The sequence below is a fragment of the Schistocerca americana genome, chromosome 4 (genome assembly GCF_021461395.2).
Source record: "Schistocerca americana isolate TAMUIC-IGC-003095 chromosome 4, iqSchAmer2.1, whole genome shotgun sequence".
Lineage (NCBI taxonomy): Eukaryota > Metazoa > Arthropoda > Insecta > Orthoptera > Acrididae > Schistocerca > Schistocerca americana.
This window is the reverse complement of record NC_060122.1, coordinates 41,303,906-41,318,761: the sequence shown is the minus strand read 5'-3', so window position 1 is coordinate 41,318,761 and position 14,856 is coordinate 41,303,906.

Here is a 14,856-nt window from a genome sequence, read left to right as displayed (position 1 = left end):
TTAAAAATTTCATGTTGAAAAACACTAAAAAAAAATATTTAAAAAAAGAGGAAATTCAATAGCATGTAACGATGAAAGAAGTTTTCATTAGTGTGTCATGAATATTTTTGAACTGTAGTAGTAATGAAACTTATGAAAATTTAATATTATAATGTATATGTTGTTCCATGTATTTATGTCTATACCGATCTCGAAATATGCTCTATCATAATTTACTAAACAACATGAGTGCAGGGTGTACATCACCCAAGGTACCTCATGTGTTGTGGACAAGGTACAAAGCAAATCAATAAACGCGACTACCGCTAAGCACTGTTAAAATATATTGCCATCTGCTAAGGCAGAGATTTGCACGAATTTGTAGTGCAAACAAAAGTCACAAATCTAACATTAATCTAGGAACTTGCACACTAGGCCTAGATTATTAAATGTGTACAATAATGCGAGAGGCAAGGTTTTGTAAAGTCGAGCCTGGCTCTGGAGGGCAAGTACGCAATGAGTGGGCAGACATGACATGGGGACTGACCTCAGATGAGACGGAAATACAATTGTATAGTCAAAAAATCTGAAGGCAAGTACGACTCTAAGTGGAAAAGGAAAAGAGACAAGTAGTGCGAGAGACTGGTAAAATCCAGCACAAGCCAAAATCCAGTTCAGACTGAATAAAATACATTAGTGTTTGTGAACTAATCGAAACAGTTACTTTAAACAGTGTGAAAAACTGTGAAGGTGAAACTGTGATATGGACAGTGAAGTGCTAGTATTGAACGTTCAACAGCGGTGAGGACGCCAAACGCCAATATTACGCACGAAAAACTGTGAATTTGCTTATAAATGTGAACTGTTAACGTGAAGTGAACCCACAGTCAATATTTTTGGGACAGACTGTAATTTCAGTGAGTACAACAATGCGAGATTGGAATGCGATGCATGGACTGTTGCAAAACAGCGACCGCAGAAACGGCGAATGTTTGTACTAAGCTCGTATTGGGACACTCACCAGTGCCTGCGAGTGCGGCGAAAACATAAATAATTTTATCAAGACAAAAACTGACGTGTAATGGAAACAGTGGCGCATCAAAACTTCATTCACGGGAGAAGATCCATGTCATGTATTCTGCAAGACAGTGCTAGCTTGACATTCGGAAACTGGCGAAAACTTAACAACAACTGCCGCACTAATAAATGCTCCTTTCCCACTAGCGTAACCATCTGCAGCGGTAAACAAATATTACGTTGGTTGTGTGCATGTTTCATGTACTACGTCGGAGATGCGTAGCAGAGCTGACTCCTGCCAACAAGAGCGGGGGGCGAATATCATCCCACTCCGCCACGCCCGGGCGAGACAGAAGCGCATCGCCAACGGTGCAGCCGATCAGCTGATTCTGACGTTCCGCGACGGCGAGACACACGCTGGCGTCGAGCGGGCGTTGACCTCTCCGCAGCCGCCGCAAACGCCGAGCACCGAACACACCAACCGACGCCGTCGCGAGCCAAACGTCGCGGCGTAGATCATCAAGTGTTATAATGACCTCATTTTTTGCATAGTGCAACAAAATATTTGTATGCACATCCTGTACTCCAATGACATTCCAGAAACAATTAAGTGAAAGTGACCAAAGCAGTTAGTCTGTAGCTCCGCCGAGGTTTTCCCCAGGTTTCCCTACGGCCGCGCCAAATGGGGAGCGAACAGTTGACACCCCTGGGACTTCAAATATTCCGGACTAACTCGTGGTTGTATACCTTGAACCTCATCTGTATTACACTTTGTGGACAACACACCTCAGTTTTTTAACGCTTTAAATATACGATGTGACATATGTAAACTGTGAAAGAAAAATCTACGTGTGGACACTGTGGACATGAAAGAGGAAATATTTATGTCAAAAAACACGAACCTTTTTTATGACATAAACATTTCGGGGGGCAATATAGCGTCCCCAGTGCCATATTACGAAAAGACTTTAAATTATTTATAAAGAAGACATTCATAATTTATAAGAGATTTTTCTTCATGTAGCCGTAAAATAATAATTTCTCTGTCCAAGTTTCAAATGCAAAGAAATAATTTATGACAAAATGATCTAAAGAGGAGACAATTAATTTCTTAGTCGTCTTCACTTCCTCTCTTGTCTTGAATGTGTCTAGAGGGACATCTTGCGTGTGCTGACAAATGTAAGCATATTTGTATGAGTTAAGCATATAATATACTGATTTAATATTATTGTGCACTTTTAATTTGTAAGAGGTGATCCCGATTTCATGTCCACCTTCCTTGAAATAAACTGCATTCAAGTAATTTACAGCTCAACAATCGCAGCGGCCGATGCAGTCAACGACGCCATTACGTGGCGAATTTAACTTATGAAAAATTAGCGGAAGCGGAAAACTCGCCCGCTATTAGCATAATATCAATTCTTCTCCGCAGCCGCACGAAATTGCAGAAATACTTAGCTTTAAGATTCTTATTTTCAGTACCATAGCTGAGAGCCAGAGCCAGGACTCCGACTACAATACAATGGTCAACGGAGGTAAGAAAAATACTCTCGCGCGTGTAGGCCGCAATTTTAATTAAAAACTAAAGATTTCTTGCTTTAAAGTGAACTGACTAGCCGAGGAAAGTAATATGAAAAGTTTATTACATTGTTCAACTTAAATATCATTTTTATTAAGGCCCACCACGTAAGTCGGCAACAATCAAAAAATAATAATAACAACAATAATATATACATTAAATTACGATGGCCGACGGACGCGAGAGTGTCTATGTTATGATCCTTTCCTGTGACACCAGCTTTAGATTCCGATGCACAACTGATGGTTTCTGTATCCCTTGGACCTTCACTTTGATGTTGAAACTCAGAAATTGCATCGGATTTCAATACAAAAGGCACAATGCCGACTTAAGTACAAGAAGACTGAGTCTTCTTACCGTCTATGTTTTGCGCCTTTCCCGTGAGACTTGTTTTAGATTCCGATGCTTCATTTCAGGTTTACTGCATCTCTTGGCCCTTCACTTTGACGTTGAAAGACAGAATTTGCATCGGAATTAAATACAAAAGGCACAATGCCGAATTAGTGCAATAAGACTGACTTCTCTTAGTGTCTATGTTTCGAGCCTGTCCTGTGTCACCAGTTTTTGATTCCGATGCACAACTGCTGGTTTACCGTAACCCTTGGACCTACACATAGACGATGAAACACAGTAATTGCATCGGAATTAAAATTAAAAGGCACAATACCGACTTAAGATCAAGAAGACTGACTTTACTTAGTGTCTATGTTCTGTGCCTTTCCTGTGTCACCAGTTTGCGATTCCGATGCACAACTGCTGGTTTACTGTATCCCTTGGACCTTCACATAGACGATGAAACACCGTAATTCCATCGGAATAAAATTTAAAATGTGCTATGCCGACTTAAGTACAAGAAGAATGACTTATCTTAGTGTCCATGATTTGAGCCCTTCCTGTGAGACCACTTTTAAATTCCGATGCTTCACTTCAGGTTTACAGTATCCCTTGGACCTTCACATTGACGATGAAACACAGAAATTGCTTCGGAATTAAATACATAATGCACAATGCCGACTTAAGTACTAGAGAACTGAGTCTTCTTACAGTCAATGTTTGAGCCTTCCCTGTGAGACCAGTTTTACATTCCGATGCTTCACTTCAGGTTTTCTGTACCCCTTTGACCTTCACATTGACGATGCAACACAGTAAAGTCATCGGATTCAAATACAAATGGCACAATGCCGACTTAACTACAAGAAGTCTGACGTTTCTTAGTGTCTATGTTTCTAGCCTTTCCTGTGTCACCTGTTTTAGATCATGATGCACAACTGCTGGTTTACTGTATCATTTGGACCTTCACATTGACGATGAAACCCAGTAATTGCATCGGAATTAAATACAAAACTCACAAAGCCGACTTAAGTACAAGAGGACTTACTTTTCGTAGTGTCTATGTTTTGAGCCTTTCCTGTGAGACCAGTTTTGGATTCCGATGCTTCACTTCAGGTTTACTGTATACCTTGGACCTTCACATTGACAATGAAACGCAGAAATTGCATCGGAATTGAATACAAAAAGGCACAATGCCGACTTAAGTACTAGAAGTCTGAGTCTTCTTACTGTCTATGTTTTGTGCCTTTCCTAGGAGACCAGTTTAGATTCCGATGCTTCACTTCAGGTTTACTGTATACCTTGGTCCTTCGCATTGACAATGAAACGCAGAAATTGCATCGGAATTAAATACGAAAGGCACAATGCTGACTTAAGTACAAAAAGACAGAGTCTTCGTACCGTCTATGTTTTGAACCTTCCCTGTGAGACCAGTTTTATATTCCGATGCTGCACTTCAGGTTTAATGTATCCCTTAGACCTTCCCATTAACGATGAAACACAGTAATTGCATCGGATTTAAATACAAATGCACAATGCCGAATTAAGTAGAAGAAGACAGACTTTTCTCAGTATCTATGTTTTGAGCCTATCCTGTATCACCAGTTTTAGATTGATGTGCACAATTGCAGATTTACTGTATCCCTTGGACCTACACATTGACGATGAAACACTGTAATTGCATCCTAATTAAATACAAAAGGCACAATGCCGACTTAAGTAAAAGAAGACTCACTTTTCTTAAGTGTCTATGTTTCGAGCCCATCCTGTGTCTCCAGTTTTAGATTCCGATGCACCACTGCAGGTTTACTGTATCCCTTGGACCTTCACATTTACGATGAAACACAGAAATTGCTTCGGAATTAAATACAAAAGGCACAATGCCGACTTAAGTACAAGAAGTCTGAGTCTTCTCACTGCCTGTGTTTTGAGCCTTCCCTGTGAGACCAGTTTTATATTCCGACGCTTCACTTCAGGTTTACTGTATCTCTTGGACCTTCACATTGACGATGCAACACAGCCCATTCATCGGAATTAAATACAAAAGTCACAATGCCGACTTATGTACAAGAAGACTGAGTCTTCTTACTATCTATAATTTGAGCTTACCTGTGAGACCAATTTTAGATTCCGATGCTTCACTTCAGGTTTACTGTATCCCTTGGACCTACACATTGACGATGAAACACAAAATATGAATCGGAATTAAATACAAAAGGCACAAGGCCGCCTTAAGTACGAGAAGCCTGACTTTTCTTTGTGTCTGTGTTTGAGCCTTTCGTGTGTCACCAGTTTTATACTCCGATGCACGACTGCAGGTTCACTGTATCACTTGGACCTTTATTTGACGATGAAACAAAAAATTGCATACGAATTAAATACAAAAGGCACAATACCGACTTAAGTACAAGAACACTGAGTCTTCTTAGTGTCTATGTTTTGAGCATTTCCTGTGTCACCAGATTTAGTTTCCGATGCTGCACTTCAGGTTTACTGTATCCCTACGACCTTCACTTTGACGATGAAGCACAAAACTTGCATCAGAAATAAACACAAATGGCACAATGCCGACTAAACGAGAAGACTGACTTTACTTAGTGTCTATTGTTGAGCCTTTCCTGTGTCACCAGTTTTAGATTTCGAATCACAACTGCAGATTTACTGTATCCCCTGGGCCTTCACATTGACGACGAAATACAGAAATTGCATCGGAATTAAATACAAAAGGCACAATGCAGACTTAAGTACAAGAAGACTGAGTCTTCTTATCGTCTATGATTTGAGCCTTTCCTGTGAGACCAGTTTTGGAAAACGATGATTCACTGCAGGTTTACTGTATCCCTTGAACCTTCACTTTGACGATGATACACAAATATTGCATCGGAATTAAATAAAAAAGTCACAATTCCGACATGAGTACAAGAAGACTGACTTTTCTTAGTGTCTATGCCTTGAGACTTTCGTGTGAGACCACTTTTAGATTCCGATGCTTCACTTCAGGTTTTTCTGTATCCCTTGGACCTTCACATTGACGATGAAACACACAAATTGCATCGGAATTAAATATAAAAGCACAATGCCGACTTAAGTACTAGAAGTCTGAGTCTTTTCACTGCCTGTGTTTTGAGCCGTCCCTGTGAGACCAGTTTTATATTCCGATGCTTCATTTCAGGTTTACTGTATCCCTTGGACCTTCACATTGACGATGCAACACAGTAAATTCATCGGAATTAAATACAAAAGTCACAATGCCGACTGAAGTACAGTAAGACAGACTTTTCTTTGTGTCAATGTTTTGAGACTTGCTGTGAGACCAGTTTTTGATTCCGATGCTTCACTTCAGGTTTACTGTATCTCTTGGACTTTCACATTGACATAGAAACACAGAAATTGCATCGGAATTAAATACAAAAGGCACAATGACGACTTAAGTACAAGAAGACTCACTTTCCTTAGTGTCTATGTTTTGAGATCTTCCTGTGTCACCAGTTTTAGATTCCGATGCACAACTGAAGATTTACTGCATCACTTGGACCTTCACGTTGACGATGAAACACAGAAATTGCATCGGAATCAAATACAAAGGGCACAATGCCGACTTAAATAGAAGAGGACTGATTTCTCTTGCTGTCTATTATTGGAACCTTCCCTGTGAAACCAGTTTAAATTTCAAAGCTGTATCCCTTGGACGTTCACACAGAAACACAGAAATTGCATCGGAATTAAGTACAAGAAGACGGAGTCTTCTTACTGTCTATGTTTGGGCCTACCCTGTCAGACCAGTTTTACATTCCGATGTTTCACTTCAGGTTTACTGTATCCCTTGGACATTCACTTTGACGATGAAACACAAAAATTGCACCGGAATTAAATATAAAAGGCACAATGCCGACTAAATTACAAGAAGGCTGGATTTTCTTAGTGTCTATCATTTGAGCCTTTCCCGTGAGACCAGTTTCAGATTCCGCTGCTTCGCTTCAGGTCTACTGTATACCTTGGACCTTCACATTGACGTTGAAACACAGAAATTGCATGGGAATTAAATACAGAAGTCGCATCGCCGACTTAAGTACTAGAAGACTGAGTCTTCTTAACGTCTATGTTATCAGCCTTTCCTGTGAGACCAATATTAGATTCCGATGCTTCACTTCAGGTTTTTTGTATCCCTTTGACCTACACATTAACGATAAAACACACAAATTCCATCCGAATTAATTACAAAGGGCACAATACCGACTAAAGTACCAGAGCACTGAGTCTTCTTAATGTCTATGATTTGAGCGTTTCCTGCGTCACCAGTTTTGGATTCTGATGCTTCACTTCGGGTTTACTGTATCCCTACGACCTTCACTTTGACAATGAAACACCAAAATTGTATCGGAAATTAATTACAGAAGGCACAATGCCGACTAAACAAGAGGACTGACTTTTCTTAGTGTCTATTTTTTTTGCCTTTCCTGGGTCATCAGTTTTAGATTCCGATGCACAACTGCAGATTTACTGTATCCCATGGACGTTCACATTGACGATGAAACACAGAAATTGCATCGGAATTAAATACATAATGCACAATGCCGACTTAAGTACTAGAGAACTGAGTCTTCTTACAGTCAATGTTTGAGCCTTCCCTGTGAGACCAGTTTTACATTCCGATGCTTCACTTCAGGTTTTCTGTACCCCTTTGACCTTCACATTGACGATGCAACACAGTAAAGTCATCGGATTCAAATACAAAAGGCACAATGCCGACTTAACTACAAGAAGTCTGACGTTTCTTAGTGTCTATGTTTCTAGCCTTTCCTGTGTCACCTGTTTTAGATCATGATGCACAACTGCTGGTTTACTGTATCATTTGGACCTTCACATTGACGATGAAACCCAGTAATTGCATCGGAATTAAATACAAAACTCACAATGCCGACTTAAGTACAAGAGGACTTACTTTTCGTAGTGTCTATGTTTTGAGCCTTTCCTGTGAGACCAGTTTGAGATTCCGATGCTTCACTTCAGGTTTACTGTATACCTTGGACCTTCACATTGACAATGAAACGCAGAAATTGCATCGGAATTGAATGCAAAAAGGCACAATGCCGACTTAAGTACTAGAAGTCTGAGTCTTCTTACTGTCTATGTTTTGTGCCTTTCCTAGGAGACCAGTTTAAATTCCGATGCTTCACTTCAGGTTTACTGTATCCCTTGGACCTACACATTGACGATGAAACACAAAATATGAATCGGAATTAAATACAAAAGGCACAAGGCCGCCTTAAGTACGAGAAGCCTGACTTTTCTTTGTGTCTGTGTTTGAGCCTTTCGTGTGTCACCAGTTTTATACTCCGATGCACGACTGCAGGTTCACTGTATCACTTGGACCTTTATTTGACGATGAAACAAAAAATTGCATACGAATTAAATACAAAAGGCACAATACCGACTTAAGTACAAGAACACTGAGTCTTCTTAGTGTCTATGTTTTGAGCATTTCCTGTGTCACCAGATTTAGTTTCCGATGCTGCACTTCAGGTTTACTGTATCCCTACGACCTTCACTTTGACGATGAAGCACAAAACTTGCATCAGAAATAAACACAAATGGCACAATGCCGACTAAACGAGAAGACTGACTTTACTTAGTGTCTATTGTTGAGCCTTTCCTGTGTCACCAGTTTTAGATTCCGAATCACAACTGCAGATTTACTGTATCCCCTGGGCCTTCACATTGACGACGAAATACAGAAATTGCATCGGAATTAAATACAAAAGGCACAATGCAGACTTAAGTACAAGAAGACTGAGTCTTCTTATCATCTATGATTTGAGCCTTTCCTGTGAGACCAGTTTTGGAAAACGATGATTCACTGCTGGTTTACTGTATCCCTTGAACCTTCACTTTGACGATGATACACAAATATTGCATCGGAATTAAATAAAAAAGTCACAATTCCGACTTGCGTACAAGAAGACTGACTTTTCTCAGTGTCTATGCCTTGAGACTTTCGTGTGAGACCACTTTTAGATTCCGATGCTTCACTTCAGGTTTTTCTGTATCCCTTGGACCTTCACATTGACGATGAAACACAGAAATTGCATCGGAATTAAATATAAAAGCACAATGCCGACTTAAGTACTAGAAGTCTGAGTCTTTTCACTGCCTGTGTTTTGAGCCTTCCCTGTGAGACCAGTTTTATATTCCGATGCTTCATTTCAGGTTTACTGTATCCCTTGGACCTTCACATTGACGATGCAATACAGTAAATTCATCGGAATTAAATACAAAAGTCACAATGCCGACTTAAGTACAAGAAGACTAACTTTTCGTAGTGTCTATGTTCCGATTCTGTCCTGTGTCCTGTGTCCTGTGTCCTGTCCTGTGCACAACTGCTGGTTTACTGTATCCCTTGGACATTCAAATTATCGATGAAAGACAGTAATCGCAACGGAACAAATACAAAAGGCAGAATGCCGACTGAAGTACAGTAAGACAGACTTTTCTTTGTGTCAATGTTTTGAGACTTGCTGAGAGACCAGTTTTTGATTCCGATGCTTCACTTCAGGTTTACCGTATCTCTTGGACTTTTACATTGACATAGAAACACAGAAATTGCATCGGAATTAAATACAAAAGGCACAATGACGACTTAAGTACAAGAAGACTCACTTTCCTTAGTGTCTATGTTTTGAGATCTTCCTGTGTCACCAGTTTTAGATTCCGATGCACAACTGAAGATTTACTGCATCACTTGGACCTTCACGTTGACGATGAAACACAGAAATTGCATCGGAATCAAATACAAAGGGCACAATGCCGACTTAAATAGAAGAGGACTGATTTCTCTTGCTGTCTATTATTGGAACCTTCCCTGTGAAACCAGTTTAAATTTCAATGCTGTATCCCTTGGACGTTCACACAGAAACACAGAAATTGCATCGGAATTAAGTACAAGAAGACGGAGTCTTCTTACTGTCTATGTTTGGGCCTACCCTGTCAGACCAGTTTTACATTCCGATGTTTCACTTCAGGTTTACTGTATCCCTTGGACATTCACTTTGACGATGAAACACAAAAATTGCACCGGAATTAAATATAAAAGGCACAATGCCGACTAAATTACAAGAAGGCTGGATTTTCTTAGTGTCTATCATTTGAGCCTTTCCCGTGAGACCAGTTTTAGATTCCGCTGCTTCACTTCAGGTCTACTGTATACCTTGGACCTTCACATTGACGTTGAAACACAGAAATTGCATCGGAATTAAATACAGAAGTCGCGACGCCGACGTAAGTACTAGAAGACTGAGTCTTCTTAACGTCTATGTTATCAGCCTTTCCTGTGAGACCAATATTAGATTCCGATGCTTCACTTCAGGTTTTTTGTATCCCTTTGACCTTCACATTAACGATAAAACACACAAATTCCATCGGAATTAATTACAAAGGGCACAATACCGACTAAAGTACCAGAGCACTGAGTCTTCTTAATGCCTATGATTTGAGCGTTTCCTGCGTCACCAGTTTTGGATTCTGATGCTTCACTTCGGGTTTACTGTATCCCTACGACCTTCACTTTGACAATGAAACACCAAAATTGTATCGGAATTAATTACAGAAGGCACAATGCCGACTAAACAAGAAGACTGACTTTTCTTAGTGTCTATGTTTTCAGCCTTTCCTGTCAGACCAGTATTAGATTCCTATGCTTCACTTCAGGTGTACTGTATCCCTTGGACCTACTCTTTGACGATGACACACAGATATTGCATCGGAATTAAATACATAATGCTCAATGCCGAATTAAGTACAAGATGACCGAGTCTTCTTACCGTCTATGTTTTGAGTTTTTCATGTTAAACCAGTTACAGATTCCGATGATTCACTTCACGTTTACTGTATCCCTTGGACCTTCACCTTGACGATGAAACACAAACATTGCACCGTAATTAAATATAAAAGGCACAATGCCGACATAAGTACAAGAAGACTGACTTCCGTTAGTGTCTATGTTTTGAGCCTTTCCTGTGTCACCAGTTTTAGATTCCGAAGCACAACCGCTGCTTTACTGTATCCCTTGGACCTTCACATTGACGATGAAACACAGTAATTGCATCGGAATTAAATTTAAAAGGCAGAATGGCGACTTAAGTACAAGAAGACTGACTTTTCTTAGTGTCTGTGTTTTGAGCCTTTTCTGTGAGACCACTTTCAGATTCCGATGCCTCACGTCATGTTAACTGTATCCCTTGGACTTTCACATTGACAATGAAACACAGAAATTGCGTCGGAATTAAATACAAAAGGCACAATGCCGACTGAAGTACAAAAAGACTGAGTTTTCTTACTGTCTATGTTTTGAGCCTTCACTGTGAGACCTGTTTTACATTCCAACATTCCGATTCTTCACTTCATGTTTACCATATACCATGGACCGTCACATTGACGATGCAACACAGTAAATTCGTCGGAATCAAAAACAAAAGGTGCAAGGCCGACTTAAGTACAAGAAAACTGAGTCTTCTTACCCTCTAGGTTTTGAGCCTTTCCTGTGTGACCAGTTTTAGATTCCGATATTTCACTTCAGGTTTACTATATCCCTTGGACCTTCACATTGACGATGAAACACCGAAATTGCATCGTAATTAAATACAAAATACACAATGCCGCCTTAAGTACAAGAAGACTGACTATTCTTAGTGACTATGCTTTGACCCTATCCTGTGAAACCAGTTTCAGAAACAGATGCTTTACTTCAGGTTTAATGTATTCCTTAGGTCTTCAATTTTGCGATGAAACACAAAAATTGCATCGGAATTAAATACAAAAGGCACAATGCCGACTTAAGTACAAGAAGACTGACTTTTCTTAGTGTCTATGTTTTGAGCCCTTCCTGTGTCATCAGTTTCAGATTCCGTTGCACAACTTTTGGTTTCCTGTATCCCTTAGACCTTCACATTGACGATGAAACACAGTAACTGCATCGGAATTAAATTCAAAAGACTCAATTCCGACTTAAGTACAAGGAGACTAATCTCTCTTAGTGTCTATGTTTTGAACCTTTCCTGTGAGACTAGTTTTAGATTCCGATGCTTCACTTCAGCTTTACTGGATTCCTTTGACCTTCACATTGACGATGAAACACAGAAATTGCATCGGAATTAAATGCAAAAGGCACAATGACGACTTATGTACAAGAAGACTGAGTCTCCTTACCGTCTATGGTTCGAGCCTTTCCTGTGAGACCAGTTTTGTATCCCGATGCTTCACTTCAGGATTACTGTATCCCTTGGACGTTCATTTTGACGATAAAACACAGTAATTGCATCGGAATTTAAAACAAAAGGCACAATGCCGACTTAAATCAAAAAGACTGTCTTTTGTTAGTGCCTATGTTTTGAGCCTTTCCTGTTAGATCAGTTTTCGATTCCGATGCTTCCCTTCAGGTTTACTGTATCCCTTGGATCTTGACTTTGACGATGAAATACAAAAATTCCATCGGAATTAAATACAATAGGCACAATGCCGACTTATGGAAAAGAAGACTGAGTCTTCTTACCGGCTATGTTTTGAGAGTTTCCTGTGAGACCAGTTTTAAATTCCGATGCTTCACTGCAGGCATACTGGATCCCTTGGACCTTCACTTTGACAATGAAATACAAATATTGCATCGGAATTAAATACAAAAGGCACAATGCCGACTTAATTACAAGAAGACTTATCCTTCATACTGTCTATGTTTTGAGCCCTTCCTGTGTCTCCAGTTTTACATTCCGATGCACAACTGCAGGTATACTGTATCCCTTGGACGTTCACATTGTAAAAGAAACACAGTAATACCATCGGAATTTTTTACTAAAGGCACAATGGCGACTTAAGTACAAGAAGACTGACTTTACTCAGTGTCTTAGGTTTGAGGCTTTCCTGTGCAAACAGTTTTAGATTCCAATGCAGAACTGCAGGTGCATTGTATCCCATGGACTGTCACATTGACGATGAAACACCGAAAAAGCATCGGAGTTAAATAGAAAAGTCACAATGCGGACTTAAGTACACGAAGACTGAGACTAATTACTCTCTATGTTTTGAGCCTCTCCTGCGTCACCACTTTTAGATTCCGATGCACTACTGCAGGTATACTGTATCCCTCGGACCTTCACGTTGAAAATGAAACACAGTATTTGCAATGGAATCTAATACAAAATGCACATTGCCGACTTAAATACAAGAAGACTGACTTTTCTCATCGTCTATGTTTTGAGACTTTCCTGTGTCACCAGTTTTAGATTCCGATGAGCAACTGCAGGTTTGCTCTATCCCTTGGACCTTCACATTGACGAAGAAACACGGAAATAGCATCGGAATTAAATACAAAAGGCACAATTCCGACATAAGTACAAGAAGACTGAATCTTCTTACCGCCTATAATTTGAGCCATTCCTGTGACACCAGATCTAGATTCTGATTCTTCACTTCAGGTTTACTGTATCCCTTGGACCTTCACTGTGACGATGAAACACAATAATTGCATCGGAATTAAATACAAAAGGCACAATGGCCACTTAATTACAAGAAGACTGACTTTTCTTAGTGCCTATGTTTTGGGCCTTTCCTGTGAGACCAGATGTAGTTTCCGATGCTTCACTTCAGGTTTACTGTATCACTTGAACCTTAACTTTGACGATGAAACACAGTAATTGAATTGGAATTAAATACAAAAGGCAAAATGCCGTGTTAAGTACTAGAAGACTGACTTATCTTAGTGTCTATGTCTTCAGCCTTCCCTGTGTCACCATTTTTAAGATTCCGATGCACAACTGCTGGTTTACTGTATCCTTTGGACCTTCACATTGGCGGTGAGACATAGTAATTGCATCGGAATTAAATACAAAAGGCACAATGCCGACTTAGGTACAAGAAGACTGAGTCTTCTCACCGTCAATGATTTGAGCCTTTCCTGTGAGACCAGTTTGAGAATTCGACTCTTCACTTCAGGTTTTACTGTATCCCTCAGACCTTCACATTCACGATGAATCACAGATATTGCATCGGAATTAAATACAAAAGGCACAATGTCGATTTAAGTACAAGAAGACTGAGTCTTCTTGCAGTCTATGTATTGAGCCTTCCCTGTGAGTTCAGTTTTAGATTCCGATGCTTCACGTATGGTTTACTGTATCCCTTGGACCTTCAAATTGACGATGAAACACAGAAATTGCATCGGAAGTAAATACAAATGGCACAATGCCGACCTAAGTATAAGAAGACTGAGTCTTCTTACAGTCTATGATTTCCGCCTTTCCTGTGTCACCAGTATTATATACCGATGCTTGACTTTAGGTATACTGTATCCTTTGGACCTTCCGTTTGACGATGAAACACAGAAATTGCATCGGATTTAAATACAAAAGGCACAATGCCGACTTAAGTACAAGAAGACCGACTCTTCTTAGTGTCTATGGTTTTAGTATTTCCTCTTTAATGTATTTTGTGTGGGATCTAAAATTTAAAAACCTCTATCACACCGGACTGATTTAGCTTCACTGATCAGGATAGTAAAAACATGCGTATGCTAAGGGAATTTTCGTTCACAAAGCAGGCTTATCACATTCACACAGTTCAATACTGTTCTATCCTGATTAAATTGAGCTTAACTTAAATTCCAGAAGGCAGTGAAGCCGTTTCGAAGAGTCGGTGCGACGGAACTTGTCAGTCGATCTCCTGAAAACATTTGTAATAATTATTAACTTTCGGTGATCACATGGGGAAGACCGGAGATTTGCTGGTAAGACGGTATTAGCCTATTTATTTGAAGTAACTGGATATCTTGAGCATACAAAACGGCAGGTTCGTCCAGTGTAAATCAGACGTTCCCCACTGACCCCGTGCAACACAGCGCAGTAAGCAGACACTGTCAATAATAATCAGTTAAATAATATGCGAACACACTTACTTTAGTTTAGTTC